We start from the raw sequence: 22,296 nt of genomic DNA, 5'->3' as shown, positions 1-22,296 counted from the left end.
TCCTTTCATCTCTGTTATCTAAATTATTTAAAAAATTATGTTTTTCAAATCTTGGTATGTTGACTTGTATATTTATTTGTGCTATAAAAGTCTAGAAACTTGCCATTTATCCATTCATTCTTCATCCATGCATTCCTTCATTCATTCAACCAGTACTTCTTTACCATGAGGCTAAGATTTGCAAGGCATTGTGTTAAGTGTCAGTATTATGTTTAAAGGAAAGTGAAAGGAAAGATGGTGAAGCTAGTATTCGATATGATTAAATATCAGCACCTAACAAATGGAGAATAAGATAAAATTCTTCAGGTAAATTTTCAGTATGTTTATCAAACACTGTCCTCTTATGACTACTTCTAAAATTTCTCCTACTCCATGGACTTTCTTTTATTTCACATGATAGATGCAAAAAAAACAAAAAACAAAAAACAAAACAAAACACAAATTTACTAAAATATGTCAATTCTACTTTACAGTAGAGTCAACTTATGCACATTTTTTTAACCACTCTCCAAAATTTTTAACATCAGAAACGTTACCAACCATTTGAAGAAACTATTACTTCGATGTTAGTTGATACTGGATACAAATTATGAACCCAGACCTCTTTACAGTAGCAAAAAAAAAAAAATTAAACTTGTCTAGATCAAGTAAAACTCTCTTTTCGCCTTGATGTATGTAAATTCATTCCACTTTCACCCATGCAAGAGGAATGGATTATCCATATCTAAAGCAAGAAAAAACAAAAGAGAGTATGTACAGAAGAAGGGGTCCAGTCCTGTTATAGAAGAAATAAGAAAAGCCTTTCTTCCCACCCTACAGCAGACTATTTTTACTAGTGCGGTGCCCAAGCCTGGGGAGAAACAGCCCTGTCCTAATCCCGGTCCACTTAGTACAACACTGGCTGTGGGAAAGCTGCAATGGGCTACTCCTTGCTGATTTCAGTCAGTATAGCCCTACCACTTAAAGTCTGCATCTCCCTTTCACATTATTCACAGGAACATAACTATATGTTGACCTATATTCGAAACATCCCACACTTGTCATCTGATAGCTATATAATATTCTCCATAAACTTCCAAGTCAGATTATATTGGAAGGCCTAAATCCAAAATCAATGGACTAGAAAGCTCTTGGAGATGGATGTTGAACAAATAAATTGTCCTAGTTACCATGGAGGTCTCTTTTTGGTAATCCATCAATTAATGAATGAAACAAATATTTATTTTCTACCGTAAGCTAAACCACATTCTAGCTGGTATTAAAAGATTAAACATTTGTAATTAAAAATTAAAAGATAATGGAAAACAGACATGATATGTGCTTTTATAGTCTAATGGAGAAATCGGACATTCATCAAATACTCAAGCACAAGTGCAAAACTTTAAGTATAATAAATGTAAAAAGGGGGAGGTAGATAGTAATAAGAGGATGCATAATTGAATCTATACAGAAGGGAATTATTGAGCCAGGACAGTTTGAGAAGTGATGTTGGGCCAGATGCAAATCTGGTTAATAACTTCTGCCTAATGAAAGGTTTTAAAAACTTGAGGTATAGGTGGAGGATAGAAAACACATAATTAGACATGCATTCTGAGCATATCACTACACTACAGTGTGGAGAACAGACTGAAGGGGAACCAGAGTAGACAGTGGACCCATCAGTAAGGATTTAATTTTGATTGATCACAGAAAAGAGGACTACAGCTTGGACTAGACTATCAACGGTACGTAGATTTCAGAGATTTCAGAAAGCGAAATTGGTAGGACTTGATGATGGAGGAAAAGGGCTCTTGCTTGGTAGATTACTGCTGATTAATCTATTAGGGTTTGAAAAGAATGCTCAATCATCGACAGTGACAGTGTTGACAGTAGAGCAGTCTCACACCTCCATTTAAATTTCTGATGAGATAAATGAATAAATTTAAAAATATTCTTTAAAGGGGCACCTAGGTGGCTCAGTCAGTTAAGCGCCCAACACTTGGTTTTTGGTTCAGGTCATGATCTCAGGGTTCATGGGTTCGAGCCCTGCATGGGGCTCTGCACTGACAGTGAGGAGCCTGGTTGGGCTTTTCTCTCTCTCCCCCTCTCTTTGCCCTTCCCCTGCTTTTGCTCTTTTTCCCCCCTCTCTCTCAAAATAAATAAATAAACAAAAATAAAGTTCTGATGAGAGCTCTGATGAGCTGCTAAAAATGCATCTTGCACATATAGAATATCTGCCCTCCTAGCACTTTTTTCTATTCACTAGGAAGTCTATCTGGTTTTTCCCTTGAGGAACCAAACCTCCCACTACCCATGTGGATCTAGTAGGATTGCTTCACACAGTACTCCCGCCCTTACGTCTCAGAGTTGGGCACATGGCCAAGCCTGGCTAATTGAGATATACAAACCCTCTGGCCACAGCAACCAGTTCAGAAAGAGTAACATGCCCCAACTAGGTAAAAAGTTACTCCCTAAGATTTGACATTAAAATGCAATGTAATACAAGTAGACCATCAGATGTAAGGATACCAAACCCTAGAAATTACCTTCCTCACTTAAACTGAAAATAAAGTCTGAAAAGTCAAATCCAACACTGATAAAAGTGAGGTTAAGGTAGGAAGCGAGAAAGGGCTCTGTGGACATTGCTTAAGCCCTATACTATCCATACCTGAAGCCAGAAAAAGCCCTATACTTCCCAGTGATAAGAGTTAAAAAAAAATCCCCTTTGTTTAATACATTTGAGCTTCTGACATTTGCAACCAGGTTTACACAGAAGGCAACTAGAAAAACTAAAATATGATGAAGTCTGATAAAAAATGTCAATAAAGTAGCACACTAGATAAACCAAAAACCTTGTATACAATAAATAGGATGCTGAATATAATAATCAAACTTTCTTATAAATGAAGAGTTCATCTGGTGAAATAAATAAACAATAAGGAAGTCAAAAATAAAGAGAAATCTAAAAACCACAGGGAGCCTTAATGTTCTAGGCTAGGTAGAAAGGCTGCCCACTCTGGATAAACAAGGACATTAGTGTTAAAGCTCTCTTGGGAAAAAGACAAGTCCCTGGGTCTGCAAGAGGCAGACATTTGAAGTTAAGATGGCCACATAAAGTCAGAATTTTTAAAGTGCTATGTCTTGTATTAGTGTGAAACATTAAAAAAAGAGAGCGAAAGAAATAGGGAAATGGGGGAAGGGGAGAAAGTGGGGAGAAAGGAAGGGAGGGAAGGAGGTAGAGGAAGGAGAGGGAAAGAATAAAAGAAGAAAGGGAATTCACCAACGACAAACACAGAAAGAAAAACAAAAAACCCCACCTTATTTTGGCCTAGACCATGAGTGTGAGGCAAAGTACAGTCTTTCCTGATAATTTATTCTGCCAAAGTTGCCTTCAGGAATTTGAGGCTCAAATTCACACAATTGTATGGTACAGGGGACTTGAAGTCAAATGGTAACCCAGAGCACCTTGCAGAAGCAAAAGAAACAAATCTTCAAGGGACACACTGGACTCCCATGACCTCCAGCGATAAAGCATGGCTACAGATGAGGAAATGATCCAACACTACAAAATAGTAAAGAAAATAAACAAAAGGCATAAATCCCAAGAAACTCAGACCTCCCATATAGTTCAATTATCTGCTTGAAATGATAACAGACACAAAGTATCAGTAGCATAAGAAACAATGCAAAATATTTTATGAAAAAATGAACAAATTGATTGTAATTCAGAAAGCATCAGAGAGCTATAAGAGCCAGTGACCAAGAACAAGGAATACATTTGAACTCCAAGATGAAATCTGGGAGTAAGTTTGAATTTGGAATAGTCAAATACTGGAAACTACCTGCACATCTATCTTCATTAGAATGTGTAACACACTGTACTATAGTCATAGCATGAAACACACCGTAGAAAAAAAATGAGTGAAATACATATACTGAAGTAATATAAATATATCTTAGACATAATGGTAAGTAGAAAAAAAAACATAAAACAGAATGCATACTTATGATTATATTTATATAAATTTAAAACCCACAAACAAATTATATTTGTTTAGGGATACACACGTACACTGTAATAACAAACAGTATAATTAAAGCCATAAATAGTGTAGACTAGTGTTGTTACTAATACAAGGGAGGGAAGAGATGTTAGAGGTTCTAGAGTGCTGGTTATTTTATGATATATTAGTTTTATGATATATAATTATATATATAATTATATATATGATAATATATATATTATATATATTATATTATATTATATGATAATTATATAATCATATAATATGATAAATAATTTTATGATATATTATAAGAATTTCCCACACAGGAAATAGAAATATAAGATATGAAGAAGAGATTATGAAACATCAAGGAAATATGTGACAGTAACACAATTTTCTAAAAAGCTCCAGAAATAGAGAATAGAGAGAACAGAGGCCAGGCACTTCTGAATAAATAATATCTGATAACTTTCAAATACCGATAAAAGTCATGAATCCTCTGATTTAAGAATTGCAAGTCCACAAGATAATAAATCTGCACTCCAGCCCACCATAGTCAAAACTGCAGAACATTAAAGACAAAGTTCTAACAAACAACTCGATAGAAAAGATTAGATTACATACAAAAGACAGATGAAGTGACAGCAGACCTAACAGCAACAAGGTAGTAGGAAGACATCGAATAATATCATTTTCGTATAATATCATATATTCATATGCTGGGAGAAAATAATTATCAATCTAGAATAAGGTGCACTAAAAACATGAACAAAAATAACGAACAAAACAGGAACATGATGACTAGAGTTACAGGGTCGTAATGCCATGTATTTATTCAAGAGAAACAAGGAGACAATGATTAGCTTCATAGTTTATTAAATCAAGAGAGTGTACTGAAAGTTTACAGGCAACCTCTACAATAATAGAAATAAAATTGATAACTTCAAAATCTATAAGGAAAAAAGAATTTTAAAAAGACCTAAAAATAGGAAGATAGGCAAAAATAGAAAAAAAAGAAGATAGGAAAAGAACAGTTTTTTTTAAAAGGCAGAGAAAATATAAAATCTGATGAAAGAAATAAATACCAATTTTATATCAATTTTTAGCCACACATTTTTTCATATTATATTATCTCTGAAATCTGAATGCATCTTATAACTGAAGACATCTTACAGTTGCTGTTGACCACACAGCAGTGGAGAGTTGTCACTGCCTATACAGGTACAAACCTAGCCCTGATGTCTGTCTTCACTTCCGTTGAGTCTTCTACATTGCTGGCAACGTTACATGTTACAGTTAATTGTCATTTACAATGATTTCTGCATGTAGAAAAATTAACCAGTCCAAAACAGAAAAGTGGTACCTAAACTTAATAGTAGTCAAAAAATGTTAAGACAGGACTGTACCAATTGAGTACTCTATGAGTTCCACATGTAAGACTATTTTAAAGGTACTGTGTTCTAGTTTAAAGGGAAGTATTAGGCATTAGATATAAAGCAGGTCTTATATAAACACAAAAAGAATGATTGAAGAGACAGATAATTATGAACTTTTAAGCATCTAATGGAGACTCAACATATGTACATAAAATAATGATGTATCTTATAATCACAGACATCTTAGATGTGAAAAAACATGCCATAATCATAATAAATTTGAGTAGACTAACTTCACCAGTAAGAAAAGAAACCGTAAGATTGTCAGAAAAATAGATAAATGCATACTATATATGAGACATAACTAAAACCTAGCAATGCAGAGAAAATGAAAAGATAAATAAACTAGCTAAAACAGGCTGAAAAAAAGGCCGGAATATGTATTTTCAAAATTATAGAAATCTGAGGACAAAAGAATTACTAGATATAAAGTTAGTACCACTTAATCATTAAAAAAAATGATTCAATAGAAAAAAATTAATTCAATGGAATGACTAAATTCATGAATTTGAAAACATCTGATAATGTACCTTCATAATAGAGAAATCAAAACCACCAGAATTATAAGAAAAAAAATGAGAAAGTGTAAAAATCATGGAATATTTTAAAACAATCCATAATGTATAGGCAGGCAGACAAAAATAAATTAGAATAATACAATTAACAGTTTTTATCTAAAGGCCACATAAAATAACAAAACAATTAAATAACATACATTCTTTTCAAAAACAAAACAGTTTTTAATTGCCCATAATTTTACCCAGAAAGGTTTCCTTGAATATCAAAGAATAAGAATTATTAAGGCTACATTATGTGACCATAATGGCTAGATCCTAGGCCAAAGAAGAAATCACAATGGAATTTAGAAAATACATAGCACTTGTTTACGCCCCGGTGGCTCAGTCAGTTAAGTATCCGACTCTTGATTTTAGCTCAGGTCATGATCTCAGGGTCATGAGTTTGAGCCCCTCATTGGGCTCCGTGCTGACAGCTCAGAGCCCGGGGTCTGCTTCAGATTCTGTGTCTCCCTCTCTCTCTGCCCCTCCCCCACTCACGCTCTGTCTCTCTCTCTCTCAAAAAATTAATAAACATTATTATTATTTTTTTAATGGGAAGGGGAGGACAACTGGGTGGCTTAGTCAGTTAAAGCCTAACTTTAGTTCAGGTCATGATCTCATGGCTCGTGAGTTCAAGTCCTGCATTGGGCTGTCTGTTGTCAGCACAGAGCCACTTCAGATCTTGTCTCCCTCTCTCTCTGCCCCTCTCCTGCTCTCTTTCTCAAATAAATTTGGAAAATGGGCAGAGGATCTAAACAGACATTTTTCCAAGAAGACATACAGTTGTCCAGCAGACACATGAAAAGATGCTCAACATCACTAATCATGAAATAACAAGAAATAACAAACAAGAAATAACAAATGTTGGTGAGGATGTAGAGGAAAAGGAACTTTCACACGCTGTTGGTGGGAATGTAAATTGGTACAGCCACTGTGGAAAATAGTATGGGGGTTCTTCAAACAATTAAAGATGGAAATACCACATGATGCAATAATTCCGCTACCGGGTATTTACCCAAAGAAAATGAAAACACTAATTCAAAAAGATATACTCACCTCTATGTTTACTATAGCATTATTTACAATAGCCAAGATATGGCAGCAGTCTAAGTGCCCATCAATAGTTGAATGGATAAGGAAGATATGATGTATACACACACACATACGCACACACACATATGAATGTTACATAGCCATAAAAAAGGATAAGATTGTGCCATTTGCAACTACATGGATGGACCTAGAGGGTATTATGCTAAGTGAAATAACTCAGACTGAGAAAGACAAATACCATATAATTTCACTCATATGTGGAATAAAACAAACAAACAAGCAAAAATAAGGTAGAATCAGACCTATAAATACAGAGAACAGAGTGATGGTTGCCAGAGGGAATGGGGGTGGAAGGATGGGCAAAATGGGTGAAGGGGAGTGGGAAATACAGGCTTCCAGTTATGGAATGAGTAAGTCATGAGAATAAAAGGCACAGCATAGTGAATATAGTCAATGGTATTGTAATAGTATTGTATGCTGACAGATGGTAGCTACACTCGTGGTGAGTATAGAATATCCTATAAAGAAGCTGAATCACTGCGTTGTACACCTGAAATTAATCTCACTTTGTGTGTCAACTATAAAAATTTCAAAAAATAAATGAGTAAAGTACACTTTCCAATTAAAAAATACTTGAAACAAATGAAAATGAAAATACCACATATCAATACTTATGGAATGCAGCAAAAGCAGTTCTAAGAGGAAAGTGTGTAACAATAAACTTCTACACTGAGAAAAAAGAAAAATCTAAAATAATAATGTAACTTTACACACTAAGACCCCAGAAAAAGAAAAAATCTCAAAGTTAGTAGAAAGAAGGAAATAACAAAGATCAGAGTGGAAATAAATGAAATAGAGACTAGGAAGACAATAGTAAAGATCAAGCCAGACAAGGACACTCCAAGAAAAAAAATTATAGGCCAATATCCCTGATGAACATATACACAAAAGTACTCAACAAAATATTGGCAAAATGAATTCAGCAGTACATTAAAGGTTCATATATCATGATGAAGTAGGATTTATTTTTGAAATGCAAGGATGGTTCAACATATGCAAATCAATCAATGAAATCCACCCACCACATTAACAAAATGAAGGATAAAAGTCATAAGATCATGTCAGTAGATTTTAAAAAAAAAGCATCTGACAAATTCAACATCCTTTCACCATGAAACCCTCTCAAAAATTCGGGTATAGAAAGAACATACCTCAACATAATTAAGGCCAATTATAACAAGCTGATACTGAACATCATACTGAACTGTGAAAAGCTTAAAAGCTTTTCCTTTAAGATCAGGAACAAGACAAGGATACTCACTCTCACCAATTTTACTCAACATAGTACTGGAAATCCTACCCAGAGCAACTAGCAAGAAAAAGATAAAAATTATCTATATCAGGAATGAAACAGGGAACATCACTATAGAACCTGCTGACATTCAAAGTATAATAAATATGGGGGCACCTGGGTGATTTAGTCAGTTGAACATCTGACTCTTGATTTCAGCTCAACCATGATCCCAGGTTTTGGGATCAAGCTCCACATTGGGCTCTATACTGAGCATGGAGTATGCTTAAGATTCTCTCTCTCTCCCTCTGCCCTTCTCCCCTACTTGCACGCTTCTCTCTCAAAATAAGTACAATTATGAACAACTTTATACATACAAATTTGAACAATTTAGATACAATGGACCAGTTCCTTAAAAATCACAAATTACTAAAAATTATCTAAGATGAAACAACCAAATTAGTCCTAAAACTACTAATGAAAGTAAAATGAAGTTTAAAAAAAAAAAAAAGCTCCTGGTACAAAGTATCTCTAGGCCCAGTGACTTCACTGTAGAATTCTACAAAACATTTACAAAAGAAATAATACCAACTGTACCTACTCATTTCCAGGAGGCAGAAAAGGAGAGATTAACTCACAACTCATTTTATGAAGCCAGCATTACCCTGATATCAAAACTAGACTAAATTAGTAGGAAAAAAGAGAAGAAAAAGGAAACTATAGACCAACAGCCCATATGACTCTGATGAAAAACAAAACAAAACAAAACTACTGTCATCCACCATATGAAGTCTAAATGAGAAAAACCACACAATCATAACAATTGAAGCAGAAAAAGCATTTGACAAATTTAATACCTATTCCTGATAAAAAAAAAACTTTCAGTATACTAGGAGAGAGCTCCCTCAACTTTATAAAGACTATTTACAAAATACCTATCTTATTGTTAACATGATACTAAATGATGAGAGGCTGAAAGCTTTCTCCCTAAAATTTGGATCAAGTCAACGATATCCATTATCACTAATCCTATTCAATAAAGTACTAGAAGTCATGGCCAGTGCAAGGAGTCAAGGAAAAAAATAAAAGACATACAGATTGGAAAAGAAGAAATAAAGTGGTCCCTTTTTACAGAAGATAGGATTATCCATATAGAAAATCCCAAAGAATCAGAAAAAAAAATCCTACAATAAATAAGTTTTCCAAGATCATGGAACATAAGGTCAACATGCAAAAATCAAATATATTTCTATATGCTAATAATGTACAATTTGAAACCAAAATTACAAAAGCAATGACATTTTCAATAGCACCAAAAATATAAAAACCTTCATGTATACTTAAGTAACAGTACATGTACAAGGCCAATTATGCTAAAAACTATAAAATGCTGATGAAAGAAATCAAACACCTAAAGAAATGGAGAAACATAATGTATTTGTGGATTGAAAGACTCCACATAGTAAAAATGACAATTCTCTCCAAATTTATTTATGGATTTAATCCAATACCAACCAAAATCTCAGTAAAGTTTCTTTCTTTTGCCTTTTTTTTTTTGTAAATACAGGCAACTTGATTTAAAAATCTATACAGAAAAGTAGGAACTAGAAGAGATAAAATAATTTTGAAAGAGAACAAAGTTGAAGGGATCACACTATCCATATGTCCTTCAAGAGCAGAATAAACAAATTGTGGTGCATCCATACAATACTACTCGGCAAAAAAAAAGAAATGAACTATGGCTATGTACAACTTGGATGAATTTTGAAGGTACTATGCTACGTGAAACAAATCCAGTCTCAAAAGGTACATGCTGTATGATCCCACGGATAGGAATTCTGTACATTCTTAAAAAGACAAAATTGGGGGCGCCTGGGTGGCTCAGTCGGTTAAGCATCCAACTTCGGTTCAGGTCATGATCTCGCAGTCCGTCCGTTCGAGCCCCGCATCAGGCTCTGTGCTGACAGCTCAGAGCCTGGAGCCTGTTTCAGATTCTGTGTCTCCCTCTCTCTCTGACCCTCCCCCGTTCATGCTGTCTCTCCCTGTCTCAAAAATAAAAAAACGTTTAAAAAAAAATTTTTTTAAAGACAAAATTGTAGTGACAGAGAACAAATCAGTGGTTGCCACCACCTAGAACTAAGGAAAGGGTGTAACTACACAGCGATAGTATGAGGAAGATTTTAGGGATGATGAATCTCTTTCATACCCTCACTGTTGTGGTATGATAAAATCCACAGAGATACACACAGACAAAAAGTCAATTTTTCTCTATGTGAATTTAAAAATAATATTAACAAAAAGATAAAATATAGGGGTGCCTGGGTGGCTCAGTTGGTTAAGTGTCCAACTCTTGATTTCAGCTCAGGTCACAATCTCACAGTTCATGGGTTCGAGCCCCACATCAGGCTCTGTGCTGGTAGCATGGAGCCTGCTTGGAATTCTTTCTCGCCCTCTCTCTCTGCACCACCCCCAACTCATGCATGCACATGCACTTGTTCTCTAATACACTTAAAAATTTTTTTAAAGATATAATATACAATTGTAATATAAAGTAAAATATGCTTAATGATAAAAAGGCAAAAATAATTTTGAAAACAAATATACAATGTATAACTTTGGCAGAAAATGCAGAAAGGATAGCAATAGTAGGCCTCAAGGGGAAGGTGGCCTTCAAATAAACACAATTGGAATATGTAGAAACTGGAGACAGAATGTTAGGGCTAAAGACAACAGAACAAGCAAGTTGATCTTAGTATTTACTTCCAGCAGTGACAAAAGCATATTCTCTCTAAAGGTGTTAAATCCCCTCCAAATAAAAATTATTAATTGCATATTCAACTTTGTAGCTTATTAAATGTTATAGCACAGTTATCTTCAAACTCTTTTAGTGATAGAATGTTCCTCAAAAGCTCGATACACAGGGGGCGCCTGGATGGCTCAGTTGGTCAAGCGTCCAACTCCGGCTCAGGTCATGATCTCATGACTTGTGAATTTGAGCCCTACATTGGGCCATGTGCTGACAGCCCAGAGACTGGAGCCTGCTTCAGATTCTGGGTCTCTGGCTGTTTCTGCCCCTCCCCCAGTCGTGTTCTGTCTGTCTGTCTGTCTCTCTCTCTCTGGCTCTCAAAAATAAATAAACATTAAAAAAATTGCTTTAAATAAAAACAAAGTTTGATATGTGGAAGATCAAAGTGAAAATGCGCAGGTTGAAACATGAGTGGAGGGACCAGAGCCCCTACCCATTTCACCTGTATGCCAGGTTCCATTAGAAAACTGTGAAGACCTATTGGTAACAGATTTGTCCCATTCTGAGTTTGCTTATAACACTTCCAGTCGTAACTACATTTGTAATAATTTCTTATTAAGTATCTGCTAGATTTTCTTTTCTTTAAGCATAAAAATCAACAGTAGCATTCTGGTCATATTACATTCTATCATTACATTTTCACTTGGCTTTATTAAATTTCTGCCATTCTGTAATGTCTTTGTTTAGCTCTTTTAATGGTTTTACTATAGAATGTAAAATATAACAACAACAAAAAACCCGGCTTTATTTTACTCTTTATTTACATGCGCATGGAAAACCTTGATCTTTTCATTGTTTTAAGTACTTCTCTTTTGACAACTGATAAGGGATTTTTGTCAATGATACTCCACAAAGGATTTCAGACTATTTTTATCAAATATAATAACTGGCAATTGTATTACGATCCAACACTCAGTAAATTTATATTATTGTTATTCTTCTTTGTGCTTCTTTGCCCATCCCTTAGCGGTAGTGATACATACTTCATATTTAACTTCATTTTATAATAGGCTATTTTTCAATCCATTTACCTGTTTCTCAAACACCCAACACTGCTACATTCTAATTCAGATATTTTCATCATTATTAACTAATACATTTTAAGCTTGCTTGAAGGATTAACATATAATTTAACTTTCTTTAACTTTCAACTCTATAATTCCTAACCATGGTTTATAAATCTACCTTAGAAATATGGATTGCAATATAAAATTCTATGTTCATAATGATTTTTACTGAACTGGTTGTACATTGTTATCATCAAATCTTCTCTTAAGTTTTTAATTCATTTATCTCTTATAAGTCTCTTTCAATTATATATTTTCAAGTGTCCTTTATCTTTGTGGTAATCTGTTATAAAACGATTTCAGATTTCCTAAGACCTCAAATGTTCCCTCCTATCTCTTAAGAGACATTTAATTTGGCTGGATAGTATACTGGAATGATAGTCATATTTCTTTTAGCTATCATGAAGTCTGTATTTTCAGCCTATGAATTAAGGGCTAATATAGTTCTTGACCTCATTTCCTAAAATGGTATTGTAAATTGTGTATTTTGTTTAAAAACCTACTATGTAAGAGCTTTAACCTCGCCCTCACTTTTTAAAACACTTTCTAAAATTCATGCTGAAATTAGGTTTCAAAGGGAAATCTTTCTCTTTAATAATGGTCTCTATTTTGAAAAGGTCTTTACCTTCTTGTGTGATATTCTTATTATCCAAAGATATATTACACACACAGGTAAGAGAACTATTATTTTTTTCTTCTTGATGATCTCTTTTAGGTCACTGTTCTCTGACACAGATTTGCTTTGCTCATTCATTAATAGTACAACTAATTTTTGCTCAGTTGTATCAATTCTTTCCATAAAACCTCTATGTTTCAGTATCTCTTACCATCTTTTTGGGTCTCACAGATTTTCGGGGTCAGAAAGAACTTAAATGTCCTTCTTCCAATAAAAACCTCTATTTTTACAATGATTCCATAATTCATTCAATTTACATTACACTAAATTTCAGAACAGTTACACTTGTTCAAAAGTTTTTTGCTGGAGTAGAAATTCTGATACTATAGAGTCTATACAATTTTTTTCTTCTCTTTTTCATCACATGGCAACATTTGCTCGTTAGATATGCAGCTTTCTTTTGCTTTTTTCTCACTTATCTTGACATGTATTGTTTGGGGATGTTTTTTAATGGGTCTTACTATTTCTTCTCTGCCATCTTCCTAACACTTTGTAAGAAAGTGTACATAATATCCACTCTCAACTGTAATACTCACATTTGACACTGGAGATCTATGCTAGAATTGGAACACATGATCTTTTAATAGAAACAAGATCAAGTATAATGGATAGCTTTTCTTCACACTTTCCAGAAATTGAAATTAATAATCCTATATCACTATAAGTGCTCAAAAACAAATATTCTAATGTAATATTATATTTTGTTCATTCTTTCCCTTGCTATGTATATACTCCAAAGAAAAAAGTAACCTAGCATAAAAACTAGCATTGCAATACCTGTTAAATATCTCTTCTCCACTAAAAACACCTAAGCATTTGCCTCTGCATGAAATGTTACAATTTTTTTTCATAAAATCATTTATAAATTTGTAATAAATTACTACTATTATGTAAAAATATCTTGAAGGTACTGAATAATCTTGCACAAATTATACTTCTATTAAAGATTAAGTATTTGGGTACTTGAACAAATTCTGTATGACAATATACTCTTTATCAAGATTCTACTAATCTAAGTATTTTTTGTTTTGTTTTACTCTCAAAAGACCTAGTTTTCTAAATATTAGTGTATCTTTACTACCCAATGAATAAAAAGACATGGTCAAGAACAATCCAATATTTGCTAAATTATGTTTTTACAGGATGCCTATTCAAATTGTATCATAGGGTTTTAAAGAGGCTTCTTTTGATCTTCTTGCTGCTGTTTAGAATCAAAACAACTGCATAAAATTACTCATTTTTCAAAAAGCAAAAAATCCACCAACTCTTTCTTACCAGTTTGTATGCGCTATTGGTTGACTGCTCTCACTTTTTTTTTCATAAAAATATTGTTTGACCCAAGTATAGTACTTTTTTAATGCATTTTTCCAGTTCTTAGCATTAGATTTACTATAAATATCAGATGTTCCTCCACAGATTTTGTGAACTTAATATTAAAAACATATCACTGATGCCTGACACACCAGGTTCTCAATCTGAAGGAAAATGACACCGTTATCAGCATTATCACTAACAGATTTCTTAAATGAGCTGCCAATACTATCAATTAGATATTTCACAGTTATTTTAGAAATGAGCGTGTCACAAGCATGTCATTTGCAACTATCTTCCCTGGCTAGCATTAAATTCAAAGTGTTCTTTGACAAAGGACATCAATCAGTAGAGCCAAGAGATCTGAGTTCAACTGTAGATTGGGACAATTATACAAACTGCGGCACACAAGCAAATTCCTTCACCGCCCTAAGCCTCCACATCTTCCTTATTAGTTTATTGAGAGAACGAAATGAAATAATGCACGTAAAGCATTCAACACAGAGCTAGGCACGCACTTAAGTGGAAGATTTTAGTAGAAGTTGATGTTGATAATGATTTCCTAACAAAGATTTCAACAACTATCCGTAGCAGTTACTGGATGCCGCGGACACGTATGACTCATCTGCTACTCTTTAGTGTAGATTTGCTCTTTCATTCTTTTCTGCTTTTCTGTGTTCTGTGTTCACGGCCTCCTGGGTGAGGCTTTGGGAGCATCACCTCTAAGAATTTCATCAGGTGGCACTCAGAACATATACAATGGAAGCTATGCTCTCCATGAGCCTCTTTTTCATACATGTTGTAGCTTCCAATTGCTCTTGCTTGAAATATAAATTTGGGGAAAGCTGCTGTTACTCCATGTTGAGCCTAGATGAGAAAAATGGCCAGTGTCTCTGGGGAATAATTAACAAAAGACAGTTTGTTTCATCTTCATGATAAAATACGGCATCCCTATTAAAAGGCAAATTCATCATTCCCAAAAGTTAAATAGGATGACACTTTAAAAGTAATTCCAGCTGATTAAATTTAGGGTTCTGAAAAAAAAATTAATTCATGAATATAGTCTGAATCCTTCATTTGATTTTAAAATGTATAAATGTTCATTTAACTTTGAGCCCTTGCCTCTCAGTGTTCTATTCTGAGCTAGTCAAACAAGTGGTAGCAGGCATGCTGGGCTCAATAATACTGCCTCTCATATTTAAATACTCTTTTTCACTTGGATTGCAAATTAAAGACAGTCTCCTGAACACTGACACATTTTCAATGATTGATTTTGCAAAACGTGTTGATTTTTCTTACACTGTTTTGCCTCTGTGTGTGTCAACTTTGGCCTTCTTTTCTTGCTCCTTTGCAGCATTGCTGTCTCTTTGAAGCCATTGTCTGCCTGATATGAAAAATGTACATTAAACCTCATGACTAATTACACAGACAGAAAATTCCTGAGCTCAAATATAAAACTCCCAATGCCCAGAAACCATAACAAAAGCTTCTGACTATGTACAAAACTCTTAATCAAACCTTTCATTCACTTGAGTTAAAAGAAATTCCAATAATTTATTTTCTGTTAAAGTTGTGTTTATATTCTTTGAAAAGCAGATTTCTTATGCATGTTACATGCCTACAAATCAATCCATTTAACAACAAACAACATCCATGCATTCCCTCCACAAAAGTTTATACTTGCTGTTAGGTCTGCTATTAGGTACTCCTGGATGAATTCAATCAAGTGCTATGCATAATTGTTTTCTGCTAGATACAAAACTGTTTAGGCTTAATGCGGTGTCCAGTTTGGTTTTTTTTTTAACTCCCTGCACAATGCATTAGCAAAGTAGACTTTTCCCAATAAATCCTAAGATCTATGAAGTACATAGTTTCCTATACTTTAAAAATATACTTGAAAAGAAAATGAACAGATACTTGTCTCCCCTAGAATACACAGAATAACATCCCTAAAAGTACAGAGCCATACACACACACACACACACACACACACACACACACACACCACATGATACAGTACACAGAGCACAAAATTTCATCTCAGATAACCTAGCAGTTGGGAAAATTATTTTTCCGTAACAGACTAGCTCTGGAGTTCATCTAGCCTATCGTTTTTGAAACACTGTCTGTCATAGGCAAGGCCTTGCTTAAGCACCCTGAGAGAATGCCCGCAAGGAGTTTCTGATGTAGCGTTGTGGGGGAAGTGAATGAAAGAGTACACGCATAGTCATCGTAGGAAGACACGAGATAAACACTGAAAGAACACACCATGGAAACAAAGACGGGAAAGTTGTGGGTGCTCCCCTGCTCGCTTGCCTCTTCCTCATGTTCGGATTTTCGCTAAGGGCCACCGGCCGCCATTGGTTTTCACGACCCAAGCTACGACAGACTCCCCTAGCTGCCGGTCCACCAAATCGAGGTACTCTGCTCTGTGTAAGCTGTTGCTTGCCTTTCTGTTAGACCAGCTCTCCTCTGCCTCTAGCTGTTCTTCTCATGCACTTACAGAGTACAGTCAAGGCATCACATGCCATCACACTACTCTTTGGGGAAACCTTGCACCAACTACCAGCGCACCAATTGGCTGGTCCAACCTTGGAGATAAAATTTTAGTTGCCTGAAAACAATGTTCCAGAACAGGGAGGTGAGAGGAGGAAGGGGGGAAAGTGGCCACATGACTCCTGAAATGGCCACAATACCTAAGCAGAGTAAGTTGGAATAAGGTCTGCACATGAGCCAAAGCTTAGAATTTCATTGCCTTTGTTGGCTCATGTCACTTCTTTAATTAATGTCACTTTCTCTGTTTTAATATCAGAGCAAGTGACAAGAGTGCTTCTGGATGAATTGTGTTTTCTGAGGGCTGTATGGCATACTCTCCCGCAGTCTGACAGAGGGACGTGCCAGCTTTACTTGGCAGTTACAATGCACCAGCTTTAGTTTTAGTAGTTTAATTTGTGGCAGTTATATGTTTTGAATACGTTGAAGTATTCACAACGGTCTCATGGAATCTGTTCCATAGATAAAGTTTACACAGTGGAAAAGAAAAAGCAATGGCTATAAGGCGATTAGGAAAAGCTTCTCTTGGCCACAGCTGGCCTTATAGGCATTCCTGTAAATTTAAGAGCATTTAGAGGGATACGATTAAAGTGGTCATAAGGAATGATGCCCTCCCCTTTTTCTGCCCAGTTCTGTAGTTGGTGTGAGACGATCATAAGGAATATGATATTTAGAACTCAATTTTATGCAAAATCCATTATTCAAGAAGTGAAGTTTATATACATGATAGACATGCAATGAAATAAATGTTAGAATAGAAAACTTTGTTACTTATGCATTAAGTTGATTCTAACATTTTGGTAAACTAAGTTTTTATTGATATAAAATTCAGAACAATTCCTGCATTGAGGATAAAGGACTAAACTTTTTCTTTCGGTTTGGAGGGTGAAGTATCCTGAAGGGTTTTTGTTTGTGGAGTTTTTCCTTCATCTCCTTTATACGCTTTCGTGAAGCTCCATCAGCTCACGGTGAGAGCTGCCACCAAGGAGTTCTTCCAAACTTTGCCTGCCCTTTCTAAATGTAGGGTTCTTTACTGCAGCAGGTTGAAGATCTGGCTTTGATTGCACCTGGCTCTGCTGGAGAATGGAAATATTCATCTCCACTGAATGCATGCTGCTTAAGTGCTGGAGGCACTTGCAGGAGAGTAACTCTCATTGGAAACTTCATTACAATACTTTCTCTTCCCTACATGAAGTAGTAATTCTCATTCACCAAAGATAGAATTTTGCCTGACACAGCCACGGGAGCTCCTGTTTGACTTTCAAAATTAATCAACCTCTAAGCTGGAGTAGAAATGGCATGTCCTTTAACCTTAAGCACAAAAAGCTCTCAACAGACTGCAGTTTTTATATCCCTGGATGAGAGTTTGGGCCCCTAATACTTAAACTTGATGCACATACTGGGTTTCTGGCATGCTTTTGCCCATACCCATCTGCTAGCCTGGCACCGGGCCCATTCAGAAGGTGTGATGCCAGTTTCAATAGGGCATAGGTGCCAATCAAAGATGGGTTTGGAGGGGCAGCATGCAGAACGCAGCAAAAGTCAGCTCTTCTGCCAGAAGATCCTCCTGTTATCATATAATGCCAATGAAGGGCCACATGCTTCATTGCTTGGGATCACACGGCATCTGTAGATGTTTCTGGCCTTCAATGGATGTCTTTCCACAGAATCATTTTCCTCAAGTATTACTTGATTGGAGACGTTAAAGAAAAGTCTACCTGACTGAAGTTCATCCTTTTAAAAGGAACGGTGGAAGCATTCAACAATTGTCTTGACATACTTACTGAGTTTTCTGCCTTTTCTCCTACAATACTCTTCCGTGTAGAATACGGTACAGTGTATAAAGTCCACGCATTGGACTTTTAAGAGACAAACATTCTGAAGAAGCACTAATTGCAAAACCAAGTATGGGAGCAGTATAAGATCCATAAACCCCTCTGTACCATTAAATGTGAATGGTGGACAAGTTTCCACCCTCCAAAAAACTATTTTCAAGTGAATTCTCATATTTAGAGCTTCAGAGTTTAATTTTCCTCTCCTTTATTTCATAAACATGGATATTCCTGTGTCTGAAAAGAAAGACCATACCTACTCTTTATTCCTCTTCTTCCATATCGAAAGGAAAAAGAAAAAAAAAAAAAAACCAAAACACTTCAGAAGCAAAGTTTATCCATATTTCATAAGGAAGCCAGAAGCTCTCAAAAGCTGAGAATTCTTTTATTGTGTGGCAATAGAGGTGAGCTCATTTCATGAAGAAGAAATTTCCCTATAGCAATAGGTTTCAAATTTTAAAACCTTGACCACTGTAAACAGTTACAAGACAGTAACAGGTGCAGTGGAAGAAACATAATATATAAATCAATGAAGAATGGAGTAGTTTGTAAATCTTCCCTGAAGGCAAAAAAAATTTGACAGTAAAAATGTTGAAAATGAAGAACCATAATATATGTTAAAAAGAAGATCAGACACTCAACAAAATGAAAAAGACAAGCAAAGGCTAAGCCTTAGAAGAACTCTCCCTTTTTATACAAAGAACCCAAACTTCTGTAAATACTTAGATTTCTTAAGCTGATAGGTACACGAACACTCCTCTTTCTATAAAAACTCAAAATTAATAGCCTATGGACAACAAACACAAAATTAAAATATATCTTCTATAGACTTCTATTTCTGGTGTATAGGTCTAACAAGTGCATTAAATTCACAGAATCCCAAGTGATCCCTTCCTCTTGTCTCTCTCTCCACACCTTCATCTGGGAACTAATTTACTATATATACTAGTTTCTAGTACTAGTTTTCCCGATTTCATGTTTATTTCCTTCTTCTCGCTCCCACAGTATCATTTTCAAAATTTCCTAGTTACAGTCACAGTGGCACTGTAATGTTGCATTGTGTCAGATAAGAGTAACTGCTTACCCCAAAGCCTTCTCTATAAGACACTGCCAAAATGGCATTTAATACAGCAATACATAATGAAGCCATATGCGTTCCAATAATGCCACTCTGTTGCCAGAATTATCATTGGCTCTTCTGAACGTTATTCTATATACCTTAAAAATTAACCCATTACCGTGGACAAAAAAGTAAAGTAAGTAAAAATGACACATGCATAAATCATCTTTTCTATTCCTTCAAAAATAGAAGTCTGTTTCCTTATCAGTAAGTGAGGTAAGCTTTGATAATTTCTAAGAATCCTACTTAGGCTACCCTCTTCCTCATTCCCCTGAAAAAACATTTCTTCTATGTTTCTAAAGCAAAGTAGAGCTAATCTGAAAGCATGTCCTAAAAAAGGTACGACCATCACTTAGATGAAATCTACACATTTATTCATGGACAAGTGATTCAATCTTAAGGCTCCACCAGAGTTTAATTTTAGTTATAATAATGTGTTCTTCTTCCTAAAACATAATGCTTTTGATTTTTCAATAAAACATAGATTCTGCTAGATGATGTTGTGATAATCAACTTGTCTCAGCTTTTCTTGTGACTAAGAGTACTTCTGTCAGATTATAGACTGGAATTAAGGGTGATATCTGTAATTATGGAACAGAATAAAGACTGGCTTGTGTAGGTTGCGTATCCCAACCTCAGCCTCATTCTCTTAGGAAAATACCTGTTGAACGTCTATTCTGTGCTTGGTATTCCCAAGATGCTAAATGGTCATCATTATGCCCAACTTCAAAAAAACTAAAACTTCTACAGATAAACCATTGTTATTTTTACTCATATAAGCCTTCAAAGGAATTGGGCTTAAGTTTACTACATATAACTCTGATTTTCTGGATAGTTGGCCTAATTTCTGAAACCCAGTATCCTCCATATCTGAGGTACACGAGATACAGCTTAAATGAGAACTTTTTACTATGTCATCATGGCTATTATTGTAAATTTTAGGGGTAAAAAATATTCAGGTCAGTAAAACATCAGTCTTCCAATGGCATTCTCTATATTCTTAATTTTACCACATCAGTAGCTAAATCTATCATAATCCATGGCAAGATAAATGGAATATCAGTCCAATGGATGTCTCTGTCACCATCCCAATCCCCTGTGGTACCAGACACTGAACCTGAGATTCAGCTAATCACTGAGGATGGGAGTTTCTCAATAAATAAATAAACAAACAAACAAATAAGAAACATTTAAATGCTCACCAAGTTCCAAAGTTTTTAAAAACATTACTCCATTTAATCCTCATAATTACTATTATCTCAACGATGCAGAATAGGAAGAAAGTCTTGTGACTAAGGAGGAGTCATTCAGTTTCTAAATGACTCATTCAGGTCAGAATTCTACCCAGATTTGCCTAACACCAAAACCCATGCCTTTACTTTGCAATTCTCCCTTAGTTTGCTTGGTTTTGTGTTGCACCTAGCATTAAATCAGAATTCAAACTCTCAGTTCTCTCTCCTTCCCTCGATTTTCAGAAACTTTTTCACGTATTTGATACTAAAATTATAGCAATTTTTCCCATTCCATAAAACAGCTTTCTTTGTTCCTTTTCCTCCTCCTCTTTTCATACACAAAGAACCTTGTCTTTGTTCTTGTATTCAGACTTTTCTTTTCCCTCTTATAACTATTTCTATTAATGCTACAGGCACAGTATTTCTCCAAGTCAAGAGTAAATACCAAACTTCTCTGCTCCTTCCCCTTTACTCTAGGTTGATAATTACTGAAAGGCCTTGGCTATTGATCTCAAAGCTAGAGGACAGCCGTACATGCACAAGGAGTTAGACACAGCGGCTAGTTTCTTCTCAGCCTTAGGCAACAAATGCTGATGAAGCGTCTGCCGAAACAGTGTATCTGGAAGGAGTACTACCTGAAAAGAATGTAGCTGGACATAAAGGTGTTATTAAGGAAAATCTGAATTTCTTCATTTATATACAGGAAATGATGAAAAACATGGCAAAATGCAAAATGTGATACAATTTGATATGAATTTGCTTAGACAGCTTTGAAATGATTCAGTACAAACTAACCTGAACAAAAGAGCTGATCCTACATTTACAAGTACCACTTTTGATGGAACAATGACAACATTGGGAACACACAGCTCTGTTATATTTTCTGAAGTATGAGCCTCTTCCTCAAAATAGCTACATATTTCTTCAAAGTCCTTCCTCAGTGCTGTGCACTTGCTAATGTTCCCAGGATCCGGGTTCTAACATTCAGATAGTAGAGGGTACTGCATAACATATGAAACCTTAAAAATTGTTGTAAAACAAGTATTAGTTTGGTAATGAGAAAAACTAAAACATGTGACACAGACTGAAAGAAGCAAAGACTTTTTCTACTTGAATACAGACAAATAAATCACACGCCTCAGCAAGTTTCTTTTTCACGACAGGAACCACACAAGTAGTGAATGTGCGTATATGTGTATACTTAGTTTTTAAAATTCACTTACAATTAAATACATATTAACATATATATTTACATTAAAAAAAGAAAAGGAATAAGATCATTACAATCAAAGTATTTCAAAGTATTTCTTTGAAATTACTCAAATAATCCAAATATCAGAAAGCTAACAGTATAACTGATAATCCATGGAATCCAG

At 35.1% G+C, this 22,296-nt stretch overlaps 1 protein-coding gene across 7 annotated transcripts in view; it reads right to left on the bottom strand.

Annotated features, from left to right (window-relative positions):
- The window catches only part of VRK2 (VRK serine/threonine kinase 2), a 104,476-nt gene that overhangs the window by 77,069 nt on the left and 5,111 nt on the right, over positions 1-22,296 (bottom strand). The window contains exon 1 of one of the 7 annotated variants that reach the window (XM_047851857.1): positions 21,716-21,946. The exons of 5 other annotated variants lie outside the window; for them this stretch is intronic. The gene's annotated coding sequence lies outside the window, so the exon portion shown is untranslated. Of the gene's footprint in view, positions 1-3,296; positions 3,315-21,715; positions 21,947-22,296 lie in introns of those variants that run through there. One more of the 7 variants, XM_047851858.1, reaches the window with a different exon arrangement.

This window comes from Prionailurus viverrinus, chromosome A3, assembly GCF_022837055.1.
Source record: "Prionailurus viverrinus isolate Anna chromosome A3, UM_Priviv_1.0, whole genome shotgun sequence".
Lineage (NCBI taxonomy): Eukaryota > Metazoa > Chordata > Mammalia > Carnivora > Felidae > Prionailurus > Prionailurus viverrinus.
Note: the sequence above shows the minus strand (reverse complement) of the source record. Positions and strands in the feature narration are given on the sequence as shown.